A 19,717-nucleotide genomic window follows, 5' to 3' on the forward strand; every position below is an offset into this window, starting at 1 on the left:
TTCATTTTCTGAGTTCCTTTAGGATTACCTACAGCATTTTTATTTCCAGGATCCTTCTGACTGACTTTCTTGGTTTCTTGCTCTCCCCTCTCCCGGTCACATATTTAGAATCTATTTCTTTTAGTCTCATTTTTCAAAATTTCCTGTTGATTCAGTTCTTTGCTGTCTTCATCACAGAAATCAGAATCAGAAGCTGAAAGGTGATAAAGACATTTCAAGTCCTTGATAGTGGTGTGGTTGATACAGTGTCCTCACTGATAAACAGCATATTTCAGTTGAAACCTTTTGATCCTTTTCTAGCATTTTCCAAAGTCTGGGGTTCTTTGAAACTCACCTAATTTATTACTTTTTTGTTTGGATGAAATTTTAAAAGCTTTACAGAAGAAATGTTCAAAGAAACCTAGTATGTCTCCTATCCCTCTTCAGCAGTTGTTAATCTTTATGTATGTATGTATGTATGTATTTATTTATTTTGAGACAGGCTCTCACTTTATAGTCCAAGCTGGCCTCGAACACACTGTGATTTACCTGCCTCAGCCTCCTGAGTGCTGAGTTTACAGGTGGATGCCACCAGGCCTGGCACTTAATTTTAATATAATCCAGCCTACCAATCTTTTCTTTATGGTTACTGCTTTTTTTTTTTGGTAGGTACTGGGAATCGAACTCAAGACCTTGTGCTCACCAGGCAGGTCCTGTGCTGCTGAGCTATATCCCCAGGCCCTATGGTTAGTGCTTTTTGTTTGTGGGACCAGAACCCTTCACCTCTATAGACAAGTCATAGTGTTCTTTTATAGATGAAGAACTGAGGTTAGAAACAGCAAGTGGTTTGCCAAACCTGAACCTACATGTTTTGGTATCGAATCTGGATTATTTCTAGGACACCGTGCTAATGTTGTTTTTAATGTTTTAATATTGTTTTTAGGTGGTGACTTCATGTCTCTTTCCTTCTAAGTATTTTATTATGCATTTCCTACCATCAAAATCAAGACATTTAGCATATATATAATGTTAGTATCCAAATGATACTCCAATCAATAACCCCATTATATTTTATTGTTGTTTTTACACCTTTAATGTAGGTTCCAACCCAAAGGTTGGCATTGCATTTAAAGGTTATAATTCTTTAATCCCTCTTTATCCAGAATAGTCCCTCAGACTTTCTATGCTTTTCTTAACCTTGATTTGAAGAATATGGGTATTGTTTTATAAACCACCCCTCTACATGTGTGTGATTTTTCTTGGGCTTAGATTTAGGCTATGCATTTTGTCAGGAAGATCCCAGGTGAAGGCATGCCTTTGTTTTGTATCAATCATAGCAAAAGGAACAGAACAATAGTAGTATTGACTTGGCTAGTGAGGAACCCTGTAAGCTGCATCCTTCTCCTTTAATATATTCCCTTCATTCATTTCTCTTTCTGGAGCCATGAGAGATCCCGACTTATCTTGAATTTCCCTGTCTGAGTCTTGGAATTAGCTCTTTATTTTTTCTCTAAGCATCTCTATTTCTACTTAGTAGAGAATGGTATTTAGAAAAGCAATAATATATAGTGATTACATAACCATATGTATTTGACAGAGCTATTTGTAGAACAGTGCACTAAAAAGGATTTTTTTTTAACTCCTGGGTATTTATAATACAAAGTATATAATCATTGTAGCAAGGAAAAGGAAAAAGCTTAAAGTGAATTATGGAACATGAGCAATGTGAGCACCCAGCAATTAAGATATAGTACATACTAAGTGCCCACAAAAGTCCCTCTCACCCCTGGTGCTGAGTTATCCCTCTATCTTCTGGTGACCATGGGTCTAAATCTGCTCCTCTAATTTATTTTGAATGGCTTACAAATGGCATTATATTCTCTGTATCCCATGTTCCCTTGAAGTTACGCATCGAGCTTCCTCCATACTATTGTACAAATCAGTAATGTTCATTTTTATTATTGAATAACGTCATTGTGTATACTCCGGTTCATCAGTTGAAAAGAGTTTTTGTAATTATGAATAAATCCAGTAGAAACATATATAACATTTTTCCCATTTGTCTTGAGTAAATACCCAGGAGTGCAATTTTTAGATCATACGGAATGTTTAACCTTATACAAGAAAATTTTGTATTTATAAAGTATAAAAATACCTTTTAACTTTGCAAAGGAAAATAATCTTTATAAACCAAAGTCATCAAGTCTTTTTTCCTTGCACTCACACCAACCTTAAGGGAGAGTTCTAGTTGCTCCATATCATTTTTGGCATTTGATATTGTTACATTACATTTAAAAAAAAAGTATTCCAAATGTACACAGTGGCATCTCATTTGTGGTTGTAATGTGCATTTCCTTGAATAGGAAAGATCTTTTCACATAACATACATGCTTCTTCCAAAACAAAGGTAGAATTATATTGCACTTATAATCTGTAAATTACTTTTTTATTTCCATTTAATATCATGACATACACATTGCTAGACAATATAATAGATCATTTTGTTGAAAATGTGTCTAGCTAGCAAATGTAAAAATCAAATGAAAAATCTTATAATGCTACTCCCTCATGAAAATAAATCTACGTTTTGATGCTAGAAAGACAGACATGTCCTTCTCTTTCTGGTTATTCATTTTCCCTCTCAGATCAGCCTAGGGATTATTGTTTAGGACTAATTCCTCCGTCTCCCCTGTCTCCTGCTTGTCTGCCTAGGTACCCTCTGATTGCAGATGTAATATGCTCTATGGCTCAGTCTTCCGTATCTTTCTCATTCTTCCAGTTCATCTTACTACCTTCCTAAAGTTTAAGAGGCTTTCCTAAACTATTACTTCTTAAGTGAGATCTCAGAGGCTGTCTCATTTCTAAGATTGCCACCCTTTCTCCTGGAGTAGGAACTGGACAGCTCAAACTCCATCACTGGCTACCCTGCCCTCAGCCAGATCCTAACATCATAATCTAGTCAGTGTTCCAAGAACATCCCACAGGTTCATTTTTCAGGCAATTTCTCCCGAAGTTGCATTTTTGTCTCAGTACTTCTGTGAGCTCTTCTGTTCAGTTAGATAGGTTTGCTGAAGCAAAATGTGTAGCTGAATTTATTCTTTTATTTACCTTACCCATGTACAAACTTGACAGCTACTAGAGTCAAAATAAGAAGACACATTCTCAGAGTTGGGATTTTAAGCCCCTTCTGGGGTTTGTTACCCTCTGAGATAAGGCTGTTTACAAACAAAGCTATTCAGCATAGATGTCCTTCTGTTCATTTCTTCCTCCCAGAAAAGAGAAAGATTCTTCGGAAAGGATCTCCCTCAAATACCTGGCCATTTTTTAAAAACAAGCACGATAAGCAAGTATCACGTAAGAGAGGCAGACATTGGAAACTGTTTCCTTAAACTACTACCCTGTTCAATTATTGTAACTTTTGATGTGATTTCAAGTCAACCCATCCATGTTAAGAAGTTAATGCCCAGAGAAAAATCAGAAAATGGCTTCAACAAACACTTTGAAAGCTTATTCTATAAAGTTTCTCCTACTAGGATCTATAGGGAACAGTAGATTTCAAGTTAATCTCCAGCTGGTTTAATCTGATTTTATTTCCCTGATTGGCATGATATATAAGAATGGCATCTAGCTGGAGATTTAGCTCAGTGGCATAAGTACTGGCTGGCAAGCATGAGGTTGTGAGTTTGATCCCTGATACCAAAAAAAAAAAAAAAAAAAAAAAAAAAAAGGCATTTCATCAGAGGTCCCCTTTACTGTGAAAAGTATCCCTCAGAATCTACCCTTCTTTTGTGAAATGCCTGTCATTCAAATATGTTGTTTATATTCTTGTGTCAATATTCTGCATAACTGGAACAAACTGGACAAAAGGAGTTCCTGGCCAGGATTTGGTGTACTGTGCTTATCAGGGTGCATTCATGATGAGCAGCAGTCTCTTTTGATTGGTCAGGGGTTTCTGCACTTGGGTCTGGATGTATTATGTAGTCCACAGGTCAGAATAGGTGGTGCTGACCTTTCATTGTTGTTCTTGTTGCTTTGAGGCAGGATCTCACTGTGTTGCCCAGTTGGCCTCAAAATCACAATATGGCTCCCTCTCCCTTCTGGCTCCCTCTCTTTGGGGCTGGGATTACAGGCATGCATCGCCATACCTGGTTTCCTCTCCATCTCCACCTTGAACATATTGTTTTCTTTGTGAGTCTGCAATTGCCCAAGTTCTTTGAGCATTTAGCCCAGTTAGCCAAAGGGTGCAAGACACCCAATCCCAAGGATTTTTAGGAGAGACTGTTTCTATTTATTTGCTGGCTCAGACCACAGTAGGTAAACCCAAGTAGTTCTTTAGTTTGACCAAGATAACTAAAAAGAATGGGAGAAACCAAAGTTTTCTTACTTATGTCTCTTGTGGCTCATTTGTATTTTAAATGGAAACCTGTATAATGACATGGTTAACTTAAAAGACTTAAAAGAATTTATGAAGTTGCTACAAATATTCAAAAGCAGACACTCACATGAGGCAAATTGAAAAAAAAAAAAAGACCAACATGACAATAGTTGCTTTTGAAGCAATAGGGGAAAAAACACCAAAAAACAAAAAACTCCTGATGTGAGTTTAAGAACCATCACAGCAAATATTTTAGGCATTCATGAGAACTCATTCTGTGAGGCTGTGTAAAGAAAAGAAATATTCTTCTGGGGCACCCACGTAGCTGTATCCACCCTCCCCACGTGCTCAGAGTTCACATAATTAGCCTCAAGATTTTTAGATGCTTTAACCGTGTCTCTGGAGTAAAATATTTTACCATTTAAGTGTTCTTTGCTTCCCTTAGCCATGTCTGTATTCAAACATCTTCCCGATTTCCCTGTCTAATAATTAATCTTACTGCTCTGCGTGACTGCCATTGTGTTTCTCTCCCTCCCTCCCCCAAGAGATAGCTTCCGGGCAATGAAGTGTCTCCAGGATATATTACTCAGTTTGGGCTTGATTTGTGGCTAAATTAGGGACCTCTACGATGTTGTATTTGGGAGACAGGAAGGCAAATGTCTTTCTATCCTCTTAAACAAAGAAGCCACTATAGGTGTCAATGGTACATCTAGTCTCCCTTCAGGTGATTGCTCCACATTACAGTGTGAAATTACAAATAATTCAGCGAGGCCATTTTGGATCTCATAAATATTTGCTAAATCCCTATGTTGTACATTATTAAGTGTTGGAGCCTAAAAGGATGAAGAAGACAGAATCTTTGTCCTGGAGAACTCATAGTATCGTGAAGAAGGTCAGCATGCTAGTATAATTTCCCATTCATTTGTGATAATCTTGTTATAGCTAATTTGACCTGCCTCCATTCCCAAAGAAACATAGGGATAGGGAGTCTGTACATAAGATAAAGAATTTTTGGAAACTGAAGTAAAAATAGAAAAGAGTATGGGGGTTTATACTTGAGACATTAGCCATCATGGTTTACATATGTATATTATTTCATGGTCTATTTATGTGTATCCTATGTATGTTGTTACTTTTCTCATTGCTGGGACAAAATGCCCAACACTCAGTGTTAAAGGAGGAAAAGTTTATTTGGCTTACAGTTTGTAGAGCTTTCAGTCCATGTTTGGCTGACTCCAAGGCAGAGTGGCACATGACAAAGGGCTATTGCAGAGGAGGAATAGTTCATTGTAGATAGAAGATAGCAAAAACAAGCAAGGGACAGGACAAACTTCTTTTTGTCCCTTATATTGTATCCAGGATACCAGGACTAGGATGAAATAAAATCTCATAATATTATGCTAAAATCTGTTAAAGTCAAATAGCAAGCAAATCAAGATTTGGTCTCAAATGTTTGTACTCTTAAGTTCATGTACAATGTATGTAGAAGTTTGTATATTATAAGCATTTTTGATGTACAGGAAGGCCCATAAAGTAAGGATGTTCAATTCAATAATTCCATTTCCTGAATTTGTAAATATCTTTTCTTGACCAAGAGAAATGACTGCAAATAATTATACAAAGTTGTCCAGCTGTTCTCAAGTTCCACTGAAGAGAGGAGGAGAAAGAAATGTCAGAAAGATTAGGTCAGAAATAAGATGGGAGCTATTAAACACTACAGCAGGTTACTGTTCTCTAAAGATACCGAAAGATAAATTGTCAACTATTCGGGGAAGGTGTTAATATAGTTCTGCCTGAAGGTTGGAGTGAATTTCAAAATTCTTATGTGATTGAGGGAAAACTATAGTGAAAACCTTTTTTTAATCCCAAGTGAAAAAGCATTAGCCAGCTAAGTATAGAACCAGCTCTAGCTTGTGTAAAACTTTTAACATTCTTGTGTGTTTGTTAAATTCTATAGAGTTGAAGACTTGGGACAAATAACCCATACCCTTTAGTGGTTTAACAGCTAAAATTTCTCCTGAGGAAAACAACTTTGAACTTCAAAGACAAAAAGAGAAAGTGCTTGGATGTGAATTTTCACTTGCATTTCTCATCACTGGCCATGCATTCATCTAGCACGCATAGCAAAGCTACTATATTTAGAGACTGAGCAGGATGCCAGAGGGAATACAGAAAGGGCTAAGGCTCACACTTGTAATTGAGCCAAATGCAGGAATTTCACTGGGGTAAGATTTGATTCACCAAATGGCAGAGCAATCTGGGTGATGAATTTGCAGTTCTAATTAAAACTCTCCAGAGTCAATTCTTTAATTCATTTTCAGACAGCCCGATGGCTTTAAGGTGACTTGTATAGATTCTGCAAAGACTAGAAACAACGCCTGGCAGCCATACATTTTGTATGAATACAGTTAGCAGGTAAAATCAGATAAAAAGCACTGAAACAATTCAGTATATTCAAATATAGTAAAGTCTGATGAGAGAAGAAATCTTGAAGCCCCCCAACCCTACCCTATTCCTGACACACATGGACACCGATATTTGTTATGTCACTTACTGTAGAGCAATAAAAATTAGGAACATGTGATTCCTCCCCTCTGAAAGCTCGCATTTCCTGGGGCCCAGGAACACACAAATGACTGCTAACAAAATAAACTTAACTGCTGCCAGATCGACTATAACAGAGGTGACAGGTGCTTTGTTGAATGTGGTAATGAATCCCTGAACTTGGCTCAGTATTTCTAGCCTGCTCATTCGGCAGTTGTACACGCTGAAACTCTCCATTCATCAATGTATCTCATTTTTTACCTGCCTGGCCCTGAACTGGTTTCTAGCCTTGCTAGGACCACTGACCTTGTTGGAACTGCTTACCTTTTGTTTCCTCCGCAAACCTTTGGGAGAAACAGCAATATGATTAGTTAACAGCACAAACTCTGTACTACCTAGACTACCTGTATTTGAAGCCTGACTTGGCTATTTATTATGATTTCTGACACCGCACATGAGTCTTGAATGTGCCTCCATTTGCTATGTTTTTGAATTAGTATCTTAATAGTACCTGACATATATTTGTTACAAGGATTAAATGAATTACTATTTCCAAAGCATACAGAAGCATTCAGTTTCAAATTAAGTAAGAGCGACTGCTTTGTGATTTATTCTCAAATTCTGTTTTGATAAATGCAGTCAGCGGGGCTCAGGACCGCTTGGCCTGACAAAGTTCTAGGATGCTACAAGTTTGCAAAAACTGTGAGTAAAGATAAGGAGGCAGGAAAGTAAAAAATATCAAAAGCTGGGACTCAGGGAGATGCGTAAACAGCAGTAATTTTAAAAGGGGAAAAATTCTAGGCTATAGAGGAACTCAAATACCAAATGGGAAGTTTTCCACCTATGCCGGATGATGTGTGGCATCACGGGATTATAATGTGGCTCTTGGGAAAATAGTAACGGCCAGAAGGAAGATGGTCAGGAGGCTGAGAAACTGTGTATTTTTAGAGAAGGTGCAATCACCTAGGCAAATTGTAATAAAGCATAAAACAAAGCAGCAACACTGTCAGTAACATGAAGAGAGCAGAGGCTAAGACAAGAGACGATTTGAAAGCAAAATCAAGAAAAATAAAATGTAAAAAACTCTGCACGTCCATGAGGCACCAGGCACACACACGATGCTCTGTAAACAGCCTCATTTAGCTGGCCCCAAATCTGGACTGGATAAATACGGTCCCTGATTAATTCACATGAAGACACTCAGAGGATAAGCAATTAGGCCAGTGTCACAATTTTAGAAAGACACACAAAAGAGATGCAACATAAGTCATTCTGGTTTTGAAGTCTGCTTTTTTTGTTTTCACCAATTAAATTAATGGAGAAGAGAAAAGCAAGAACTGAATGTACTCGTCAGTGCTCTTGCAGGATAGAAACGAAACAGGCCAGATGAGAAAGCTTTCACATGGGGTGCTCTGTTTGGCTGTGAGATATAAAATTTTAAATTGTGGAGTGGGATGGGATTCTGTAGGCAACTGGTAATTCAGGTGCCGGACTGGGAGAGAAGTCAGGATTGGAAGCAAATATTTGAAGTCACTTTCCGAAAGCCAAAAAAGTTGAAAGGACAAGATATACCAACAGAGAACACAAAGAGAATGAGCTACAAGAGAGCGTCAAGAGAGATCCTGAGCAGTACATCATTTTAGGCATAGAAGAAAAGTTTGGAAAGGGCTGTCAGGTCAGAGGTTCAGATGGGAGTCGGAAACTTCAATGAAGAGAACTGGAGTAGGGACGGTCAACAGTGCTGCACACTGCTCAAGAGAGAAGAACAGAGAAAGGGCCGGCTTGTGCTTGGGGAGACCACCGGGGATCTTGGAAGAACTGATTTAGTTGAATGTAGGCATAGAACTTTTTGTTTATAGTCAAGTCTGAGTAATAAAGGTAGAAAAACAGGACTCTAAATCGTGGGATGGGGTAAGCAGAACGTGTTTATAAGGTAAGGAAATTCATCAAGGCAGCAAGGGTGGCTGATGAACCATTCTAAAAGGATGAGGGATGCGAGCGAGATGCTAGAGGAGACTGGAGGGTTCAGATCAGGGCTTAATGAGGACTCTTCTCTGGAAAGGAAGGAAACTCTTAATTTCTTCAAAGACTCTTGGAAATTCATGGTGGAGGGCAGTAAAGGAAACTCACGCTGCTGGATCAGTTTCTCCAAAAAGTAGATGCAAATAATGGTGTGGAGTTGAGGAGCTGGGATGGGACAGTGGGGGGGAGGGAGAGAAATGTAACCCAGGCCACGGCCTCCTTTTACCCTTCCCTGCCTGTGGCTGAACGACCTCTTGCAGACACTGAACTTCATCTCCCTTTTATTGGCTCAAGGGCTGTTTTTGCTGGCATCACGCATGAGGTGTACAATGCTTCCAGCTCTTTGAAGTACTCTCATTTCCTCCTAGGGCTTAAAATTTTCTTAGTATTTTGTGAAAACCAAACTAAAAGAGGATACAATTGTAGTAAATTCATAAACAAGCCAATCAATGAAATAAATAAGGCATGACTGTGGCTCAGCCTAAAAACTGCAAAAGTAAATGAGACCGTTTTTGAAAAACCCTGAAAATGACCATTAAATCACTTAATTAAGCGTGTTTGTTTGTTTTTGAGAGGCGTAGAGGTTTATTAGGCAGACTAGAAAGTACACATTAAAAAAAAAATAGAATGTGGGCTGTCAAGCGAGAGACACATTATATTCTGGAGCTGGGAATATTTGTGTTTTGGGGAGTGGACATCTGTGGAATTTGTGAATTTATAGAAAGTTTGGACTTGGTTTATAGGAGAAAAGTGATGGCCCACCCATCACTTAGAAAAACAATGGTTCATTTTACAGGAGAAAGACATGGGCTTGATCTCTTGTATTCTTTCTCCTTTTTAAAATAGGTACTTAATTAAGTTTTGTCTTAGGCAGCCATTCTATTTGCTAGGCATTTTTCTAGGAAAAAAATGAAAGGCATATTTTTACTTTTAAGGATTGTTCTTATACTTCATTTGCCCTACTTCAAGATAAAAAGAAACAGCTTTGTACAGTATAACAATAAAATCACTGTTGATGATAACTGTAATAGAAGTATTTCCAGTTTTCCCAAACTATAGAGCAGGGGACTGGACTTTAAAGGGAAGAAACTGTAATTTATGCAGAGTGGGAAGCGGTCCAGCCCACCCCCTGCTAAGCGCCGCTCTGCTCCCCCATTTTTCTAGAGATATGATTGGTGTGTCCAGCAGTCTTGGGGAATTTCCTGGGCACAGAGAAATGGTTGGTATGTAGCCGCTTTGGTTCACTTCTCAGAGCTTTCTGAGCAACACAGAACAAGAGCTGAATCCAGCAGCCATCTGAGCTGTCTTTTTTTTTTTCTCCTGAAAGCCCAAGAGAAAAAAATAAGAGGACAGTGGTGAAATTAAGCTTTCCTGTTTCATGCAATTCTGAGGTGGCTGAAAAAATTATTAGAACTACAGTCCTTTCATCTCAGGAGCCTGGACATTTTCTGACCTACAAATAATTCCATTATGTGGACAGGCACAGCACCAAGCATGAGATTAAAGAAATGACACTTTTAAAAATATTGTCTTCTTATTTCGCAATATTTATTAAATATTTTGGGCCTTATTTATACTTTGAATGGGAGAGGAGGGAGGAAGGAAAGAAAAAGTAAAAAAAAAATGAGAGAAGGGAAAAAATGAAGCAGAGTTTTTGTAAACAAGGAGGGGAGGGGAATGGGAAAAAAGCAGAATCAAGTATTGTCATGTACAGGTATAAATTCCCTGTGACAAATGTGACTTCTGTGTATACCTAAGGTGTTCCAATAAAACGCATTTTCTTTGGGAAAAAAAAGAAGTGGCAAAAGAGGCACCTGGTTATTTGTTGAGTTGGCTCAGCAAAAGCATGGTGACGCTTTACTTCTGTGTTTATCCGTCAGTGCATCCCCCTGAGGAAGAGACTGTGTATTTTTCCTACTGTGTACTAGTGATGAACTCCACACTATGCATCGACTACTTTGCTAATATCAAAACTTTGAAAAGTAGTTTTTGTTCTGTCAGTTTTATAAATAAAGCTATGAATCGTCTGACAAATAAGTAAATTTCCCAAGATTAATGAATTAGAAAAAGATTGAATTTTGAATATTGAATGTACAGAGGCAAAGGAAGCCCAGTCTGTCCACCAAAGAAAGCCGCTTGTCCGAGGAAGCCCTGCCCTCAGAGACGCTATGCTGCTGACCTCCCGAGGTGTTAGTCCGATATTTTCCCATGGTTAAAGAATAATCTTGCTTTTAGGTAAATTTTAGTTCAAAAAGAACTGAAGAAGAGAGCTCCATAATTTGATTTCTGAAGGATTAAGTACTAGTTTACTGTTTCATTTTGTCAAAATGTAAACTACTTTTTAAAAATGGAATAGTGCCCCGATTGACGTGTTTTAAAATTTTGTTGTCATTTTTCCTCTCCTCTTCCTTGTTTCTATCCTCGAAATAAAATGGATCTGGAAAATAAATAAATAATAAATGAAAAAAATTAAATAAATAAAAAGGGAATAATGTCCCCGAGTAAAAAATTTAAAAATACATACATATATAATTGAGAATACATGGAAGTTTGGTTTCAGTCAAAAGTTACTATTGGGCTTCAAACTGAGGCTTAAACTTGGCTTTTGAAAGACAGAATGGCTGAATGACTACCTCGGGATGTAGGATCAATAACAAATAAGATACGTTATTCAGGCTAATATCAGTTCTTGAATATATTTTTTAAAAAATGTCATTATACTTATCTTTTCCAACACAGGTCCTTTTTCTTCCAAAACAGCCATTTCAATATATATGAAGTATTATTTCATTGTGGTTTTGATATGCCTTTCCCTAATTGGTGATATTGAATATCTTTTCATATATATATATGTATATATTCCTATGACGAATTTTGAGAGACTTTAAAGAAGTAAAATATATGATTATAATATTTATATATGATATATAATATGAATACATTATACTATACTGCTTATAGCTTGAACTTTCTTAAATAATATTTTGGCTAAAACTCATTTTTGTGTTTTGTTCAAATTTCGTCAGTTGAAATATAAATGTATTTTTGCTATCTTGAGAGTAATTAATGATTATAAATTTATTAATTTCATGCACCAAAAATGTCCATCAATTACTAAAAGCTTTGTAATAATTTAGAATAAGAATTGACTATTACTATAAAAATAAGTTCATAGTCTTTTATCTGAGTTCCTTTTGATTATATATCTTTTGGAATTCACATTTTAAAAAGGTAATAGGTATATGTATCAACACTTTGGAAACAAAATATGAAACACATTATTATGTATTAAAATAATCAAGCAGTCACATTAAGCTTCACATTAGACAGACTGTGGTCAAATGAATTACAAAAATATTTTCTTGAAGGTTTTGAATCTTTAAATTTCAGATAAAAAACTTGGACATATTTTAAAGAAGCCGTTAGCTAAAGAACTTTAGAAAAAATACAATATGCTTTATAAACACATTTAGCAATTTATATAACTGTCTATTATTATCATTATCTTATTACTTTATACACAGAATCATGACGTGCACAGTGGCCTAACCATTCTTTTGTTATTAGATGATTATTTTTTAACCCAATTTAACTCTCTTAAGCAGTCCAGCAGAAAATAAAAATTTCAGAGTTGGACTAGCGAAACTTTACAGTTAGAGGTTTTGACAGATTTCTAATAATGAAAAATCAAATGCATATAGCACTTCTATTATGTGTCCTAAGGCTGTGAAAAAGGTGATTTCAATGCCGTTTTGGTCCCGCAGAAGAAACTACTCAGTGACACTCATGGAAGCTTACGTCTAAGTCCAAGTCTTTTTTATTTTAACTTTATGGTTTTCTGATATATCAGTGCTTTTAAAAATGAGTCAAGCGGGGAGCCAAAATTTTGAAGAAACAGTATTAAATTTTAATTTTACTCTAACTTTATTTAAAACTCTAAGCAAATATTAGGCTAGGGAAAGTCTTTTTTTTTTTTTTTTTTTTTTTTTGGTACCAGGGATTGAACTTACAACCTTGCACTTGCCAGGCAGGCATTTATGCCACTGAGGTAAATCCCCAGCCTGGGAAAGTCTTAATTAATGTGAGTCTTATATAATAAACCCAAGGAAAGTTGACACTTCAATGCCAATTTAAATTATCAAGAAATCACCAGCATTAATGTGATGGAGAAGGTTGTTTCACTAGAACTAAATTGTCAATGTGAAATTAAATAGTAAAAAGATGTGTTCCTGACTTTTATTCTGTCTACATGATTCCTTTGCTTTTTCCATAGGATTCTTTGACTCATACATTATCATTGCAGTTATTCTTTTCATTGTTTGACTATCATTTATTTTGCTCTGCCAATATTTTTAAGCGTCCTATGAAATACAATCATGAAAATAGTTAAGTGTTGAAATTGGAACTATGTAATCTATTGCCATGAATTGGAATGTATATACATACCACAACTTCCCACGCTAGGATTATGAACTGCCAGTTACTGTACACATTTCTCTTGAGTTCAACAAGTCTACCCACCAGACTGAATGTAATAAATCCATTTACCTACCTGCTTCCTCAATTCAGATCACCAGGAAATGTTTGTCCAGCAAAGCATGTTGTCATTTGGCTTACTGTTGACCTACTTATAAGCCAAAATGCACAGGGAGGAAATAAAATCACGTGCCACCGCTTGACTATAAGATACTTATTATGATGGCTTAAAGCATGTTTCTTTGGTTTTAGATTAACAGCAGAAAAAGTTCAAAATTAAAAAAATTTATCTAAACTTTCAGACTCTTGAGGAGATTAATACGAATATGCATGCAGAATTCCTCACATATTAGAAGTACTATAAAAAAGAAAACACAAACACTTTCTATTGTTGAAATGTTTGGGAAATTCATTACCATATAAAAGGCTCCGAGAAATCTTAGGTAACTTTGTTTTACTTAGCTCAAACTAGAAAGCTTGAGTGGCCACCAGACTAATGTACTAGAATCAATATCAAAATATGAAGAATGAAGAATCACATCATTTTAAAGGCTGATCATCTTGGAAAGCAATTTGGGAAACTGTTTTGCTCAAAGTTTTTAAAAATTTCTTTTTCTTCCCCGCTTTAGTAGTCTTCAAAGGTCTGTAGAAATCAATTGTGTCTTTACATAATATTAAACACGTAATAATAATCTGTATTCAGCTTAACTCTTATTTTTAAAGAGGAATTATATTTTCCATTTTGAGTCTGATCACAGTGTCTAGTTCACTGTCTCAGATGTTACAGACACACTAGATGTTTGATATTTGACTGATAAAGCAACTTCTCCAAGCTTCCACTGTAATTTACAGACATGATTTTCTTGATAATAACCAAGTCCATAGGATTGAAGCACAGGAACACAACAGATAAAAGCATAACCCTGTTGCTATTAAATAAATTGGAGGAAATATTTATGGTATATTCATGAATAAAATGTTGGGTAGATTATTTTTATTTACAAGTACAATAAACAGGATGGAGTTCAATAAATATGTGATATATTTTTGGCTGTTTTCCTTCTTATAGGATTGGATGGTTTGATGCTTCATGTTTTTTAAAAAAGTGTCATTAAAAAAATAATCTCCTGTGAGATTTTTATGAGTTTTCAGCTGGAAAAAAATGGCTGCCTCTCATGGCACAAAATTAGTTTAAAACTGCTGTGGATTTTGGCTTTGGGGTTGTAGGCATCATTGTGTGTTTCTATAATTTTTCAGGGATATGTAACTTGCCTATAAAAATATGCCTGTGGGCTAAATCTTGCCAATTGACATTTTCGTAAGAGAATATTTTTAGTAATACCTGAATGCTTAAAAGACTTACACATAGGTAAGCTATTTTTAAAAGCTAGGTAACAAAAAACATTGGTTGTTATTGCCACCTTTTGAATATGTTTGGTTATAATGAAACATCAACTTGTAAATTTATTTCTTAAAAAACATGCGAGAAGCGAGGATTTGAAGGAGCTCTGTTCTGGCTCAATTCATCATGAAAAGCAAATAACTCAAATCCTTCATTTGGAAAATTGGTGACACTGAACGGGACATTTTAAGGACCTGACCTCTTTGAGGATATGGCATTTCCATTGCCTCTGCTATGTTAACTTAATTCAAAAGATATATTAAATTTTAATGGGAAGATATGAACTGAGATTCTTGTGGTTTCTCTTTTTCATCAATTCAGTTATTTAATAAGCATATAGAGAGAACACTTAGCATTCCTTGTCTTGAAAGGATACAACAACAGCTAAGAACTGGAGAGAATTATATTTGTCTATCAGGCGATTGTAACTTAGAAGAGAAGATAAAAACCAACACAAGGGCATTATAATGTCAGTCTTTCATTATAAGTGGTGCAATGTAAGAGTTAGATAAATATCAGGTACTTAAATAAATTGGGACTATATAATGAATGTTATTGTCGTGGTCAAATTTCCAGCAGTTTCACAGCTAGTAAGTATTAGTACACAATAAGGGGAGGTCGATTAGTAGATTGTACGAGCACAAGTCTGATTTGGAAAGGAGCTTTTCTTTAGCCGTACGTAGGACCTGGAGCCCCAAATTGCTAAAGACATAAGAAAGAATCATAAATCTGAAATCTTAAAACCTGAATTTTCTTGCTTAATTAGTTGTTCTTCACACTAAGTTGGATATGGTTATTACGGCTAAAACTTCTCTTTGTTATGAGAAGGGCTGAGGAGAGAGCTGTTGCAAGGAGAAAATTAATCAGACTGCTATACAACTGCTCCGCTATTGGCCAGATTTTCATGTTTTGGTGAACATACCGCTTTACCTTGGTGCTTTTGTAGATGTTTGCTCACTCCGCCCTGACAGCAATGCTGGGCAGTGTGGATTGCTGTCCTCTCCGTAAGACTGATGAAACGGGCCCAGAGCCAAGATGACAGCCTGAGTTTTGTTTGCCTTTAACCACGCTGTGTCATACACCACACGTATATCACGTAGCAAGATGATTTTCTACTTCACATAGTTCTTAAATTTCAAATCAGTAACCAACAAAGGTGGGCAATGACAGGGTGGAGGGACAGCAGGGCTCCTGGGATAGAGACGGGAGTAGATATGACATCCCAAACATGGTACCGAAGTGGACCCTGGATAGGGGGAGTCCACGGACCATCAGACAACCATACTCAGGTGAGTCCAAGGTGCTGTCAGTTCTTGAACCTTGGAGCTCCCAGTGAGACTCCAGAAACACGTTTCCAGCTTTCTCTTTTTCCTGAAAGATGTCCCAAGTTGTAAGGGGCATAATTTTGTTGTGTGGATCTCTATGATACGTGCATTTGAGATATGCAACTCTGAAACCCCACCTTCTCCAGCAAGCCTTCAAGGACTATTGTCACGATGTAATGACTTCCAGAAACTTCAACCAATGTAGGGAGGAGTAACTTCCTCTGTGCTCCTCTCACTTGCCAATCTTCATGTCTGCTGAGCTTTCGATTCATGGTTTGATTCAGACTTTTCCTTTATATAACGGCTACAGTAGCGTTTTCTATACCCAGTTTATAGTCCACATACACAATGTGTACTTCTGCTTGCAAATCAAAACTTCATATTGTTTACTTGAAGTCTCAGAAAAGACCTTAAACTTACCAACCTGAGAGTGTTTCCACCTGAAGATACGGAGGTATGGGAAAGTCTCTGGAGCCAGCCCAGCCCAGCCCAGCCCAGCCCAGTTATTGAATCTTTGGGACATTTTCTGGGCTCTCTCTTTCATTCTGAATTATCAGGTTCACCCTAAGTACAGGTAAGGTTTTCAGTGACAGTGAGTTTCTGCCCTCTGCCCAGTCTCCAAGCCTGTGTTATGCAACTGTAGTCCAAAGCTTTTTAACCATTGAGAAACAGTGAGAACATATTATAGAATTAATTAAATCATGCTCTCTTTATTACAAAGCGAATACATGAAGAATGTAAGCATTTTGACATAATTGATAGTAAATCAGAAGCATCTACTTCCTAGCTAGTCTGGGGGCCACTGTCTTTCCCACACCCGTTGCTGTCATTAAAGGACAAACAGGGCAAAGGGTATCAGGAAGTTTCTTTTCCTTTTTCTATTTTCAAACTACATCTTAGAGAGTGGCAGATGTAGCATTTTACACAGAGGATCGTAGAGGCCACATCCTATTCTAAAGAGAGGATTAAAGCTGTCAGTTTGTGTGGCACCTGACCCGACCTGTGACCTGCAAAGAAGTGAAATATGGTGTCTTCCCAGGCCACACTTTCAGGGCCACGAATTGCTGCCAAGGAGCGTGATCACTCAGTTTTCTACTTGGTTAATGGGCATCTACTGAGCACCTTCAGTGTGCAGTGCCACAGGTAGATTCTAGATGAAAAGAGACAAAAAAATGTACAAATTATGGTTTCTGACTGTATGGAATTTTCAAATAACAAAAAAGGACTTTGTTTGATGGTTATTTCCTACTAAAGAATAGAACTGTGAAGAAGTCCCTGCAGTTGAATTCTTTTGCACATCTACAAGCACTTCTTGGGGTATATTTTTTAGAAAGATATTCATAAGGTGTCAGCTTGATGATCTTAGTGCTTACAGTAAAGCAGATATAACCAAAATTTAATGGATTATTAACTTATTATCTATAAGAATAGGGTGGTTCAAAAGCTTAAAAGTATATGAAAAAAATGCAGGAGTTTAAACATTTTTTAATTTATCAAAAGCCAGAGATATAAATCCAGTCAAATTAGGCAGTTTCAAGAGAGCTTATCATAGGTCCTACTATGATTTAAAAATTAAGTAATAAAGTAACTCTAATCCAAGGCCTTTGACTAAGGGACTGACTTTTGTTTTAAAGGATGAGCCCTCTGTTATGGGCTGTAAACAGGACTTAGTGGGTCATTATATCCCTTCAGTGTCATAAACAAGGATTCAGTCCTGGCTCGGTGTATGTCACCTGGTCCTGGACCTTTGGCTAGTTGAAAAGACGGTCCATAAAGGCCCTATAGCAGTAATCTTTCAAAGGTCATGTCCTTATCAGAAGGATGACATAATTATTTTCTTGATGACTAATAGCTTTCAACTCTATAAAGATTAAACAAATTGCTCAAGGTATTAACATATTTTGCGTTAGCAAATCTGTGGATTTTTAGTATTTTTTGTACTTTTAGTGTTTGAAATTTGGCCTATTGTAGTTAATACAATTTAAAACTCATAGTGCTTAATGACTTAGACTTGTGGCTTAAGTTGAAATAGTACTAAGGTGGTCTACATACTAGAATAATTAGGGGTCTTACAGTTCATTGTACTTATAAATTTATTTTATTATTGTGATGATTTATTTATTGCCAGGAAGATTTATTTGCTAAATTCAACAATTATAATATTGAAAAGAAAATCAATATTTTAAATTTGAAAACAGGATTTAAAATGTCCAGAGGAGTTCCTTTATCTATAAAGAAGATTACACATTAGTGACTCTTACACATGATTAATATTTAATGAAAAATCAAATAATATTTATAAGCCTAACTTTAATGGAGAGCTTTGATGAAAACTTATAACTTGAAATAAAAAGTTTTGAATACTTTCTGCTGCACACCACAATCCTTTGTCAAAGAAAATAAGAGTATTCATTTTTAATGCAAGGATTCAAATGTATACTCCTGGGGTTTTGAAAATTATATTCTATTTGGTCTTACAACTTTTACTGGTTGATAATTATATATATATATATTTATACATAATGTATACACTCTTAAAGTATAGCTATACATTGCACATATGTACATTGTGGATATGTATTACGTATGTGTTTATTCACTTGGTATTAGGAATTGAAGCCAGGGCCTTGAGCATACCAGGTATCTGCTCTACCACTGAGCTACATTACAAGCCCTTATACATTATGTTTTGATAACTATTGAGTTGTCTGTTTGAAATTTTGAATTCTCTATCCCTAAGCACATATAGTTATCCCTAAAATACATTTTAAAATTTTCTAATCTACCTTTATTTCTCTTTTTCTTCTCATTTTACTGAACTTCTAATGAATTCTCCCAATATTTGTGAGCTAGCTGGCACAATGATGTTATAGGTAGAAAAATGCAGATTTCTTAAAGAAAACATATGGTAGTATTGCAATGGCAAGCAGAAACACTGAAACAGCACCTGAGATTTGCAGACAGATTTCTTTTATATCAGATGGGCACTGACTAGGGATCAATTGTTCCTCAAAATGTCAGGCCCGGATCTCTGGTGGTCCAGGGCTTATATGCGATCAGCAAGCAGGAAGTGCAGAGGCAGACTTACTGACTGGGGACTGGACCTTACACTGCATCACAATAACCAGCCGTCTCTAGGAAACAGAAGGAACGGAACTAAAACAGGAACATCACCTGGGCAACCAAAGAATATTGGCCGGCGGGGAGGTATTTTTTGCTACAGTATAGTTTTCTTCGGTGAAGATATAAATATAGACTTTCGATACTGATAGACTCAAAGAAATCTAATCATTGGAAGTTTTCATATTATTAAGAAAAAAAATTGAGATGAGTTTTGAAAGAACCACAAAGCTTAAATTTCATGCAAAAGTTCTCCTAGGAAGGATTTAAAGATCATGGATAAACTAGAGAAAACTGAGAAGTATCCAGATAAATTGGGTTCATGAAGGGTGGCCTATAAATACTGTTTATAATCTCTTTATAAACCCCTCTTTAAAGCAAATAAAGCTGATTTTTTTTTTTTATCCTTCAGTGGCTTACTAAGTGCAGTATATCAGGGTCTCTATAGGAAGAGACACTGTGGGAATTATAAAC

At 36.4% G+C, this 19,717-nt stretch overlaps 1 pseudogene; it reads right to left on the minus strand.

Annotated features, from left to right (window-relative positions):
* The window catches only part of LOC100722992 (ESF1 homolog), a 41,169-nt pseudogene that overhangs the window by 5,044 nt on the left and 16,408 nt on the right, over nt 1-19,717 (minus strand).

This window comes from Cavia porcellus, unplaced genomic scaffold (genome assembly GCF_034190915.1).
Source record: "Cavia porcellus strain 051 isolate PalLab524CR breed Dunkin Hartley unplaced genomic scaffold, mCavPor4.1 scaffold_27, whole genome shotgun sequence".
Lineage (NCBI taxonomy): Eukaryota > Metazoa > Chordata > Mammalia > Rodentia > Caviidae > Cavia > Cavia porcellus.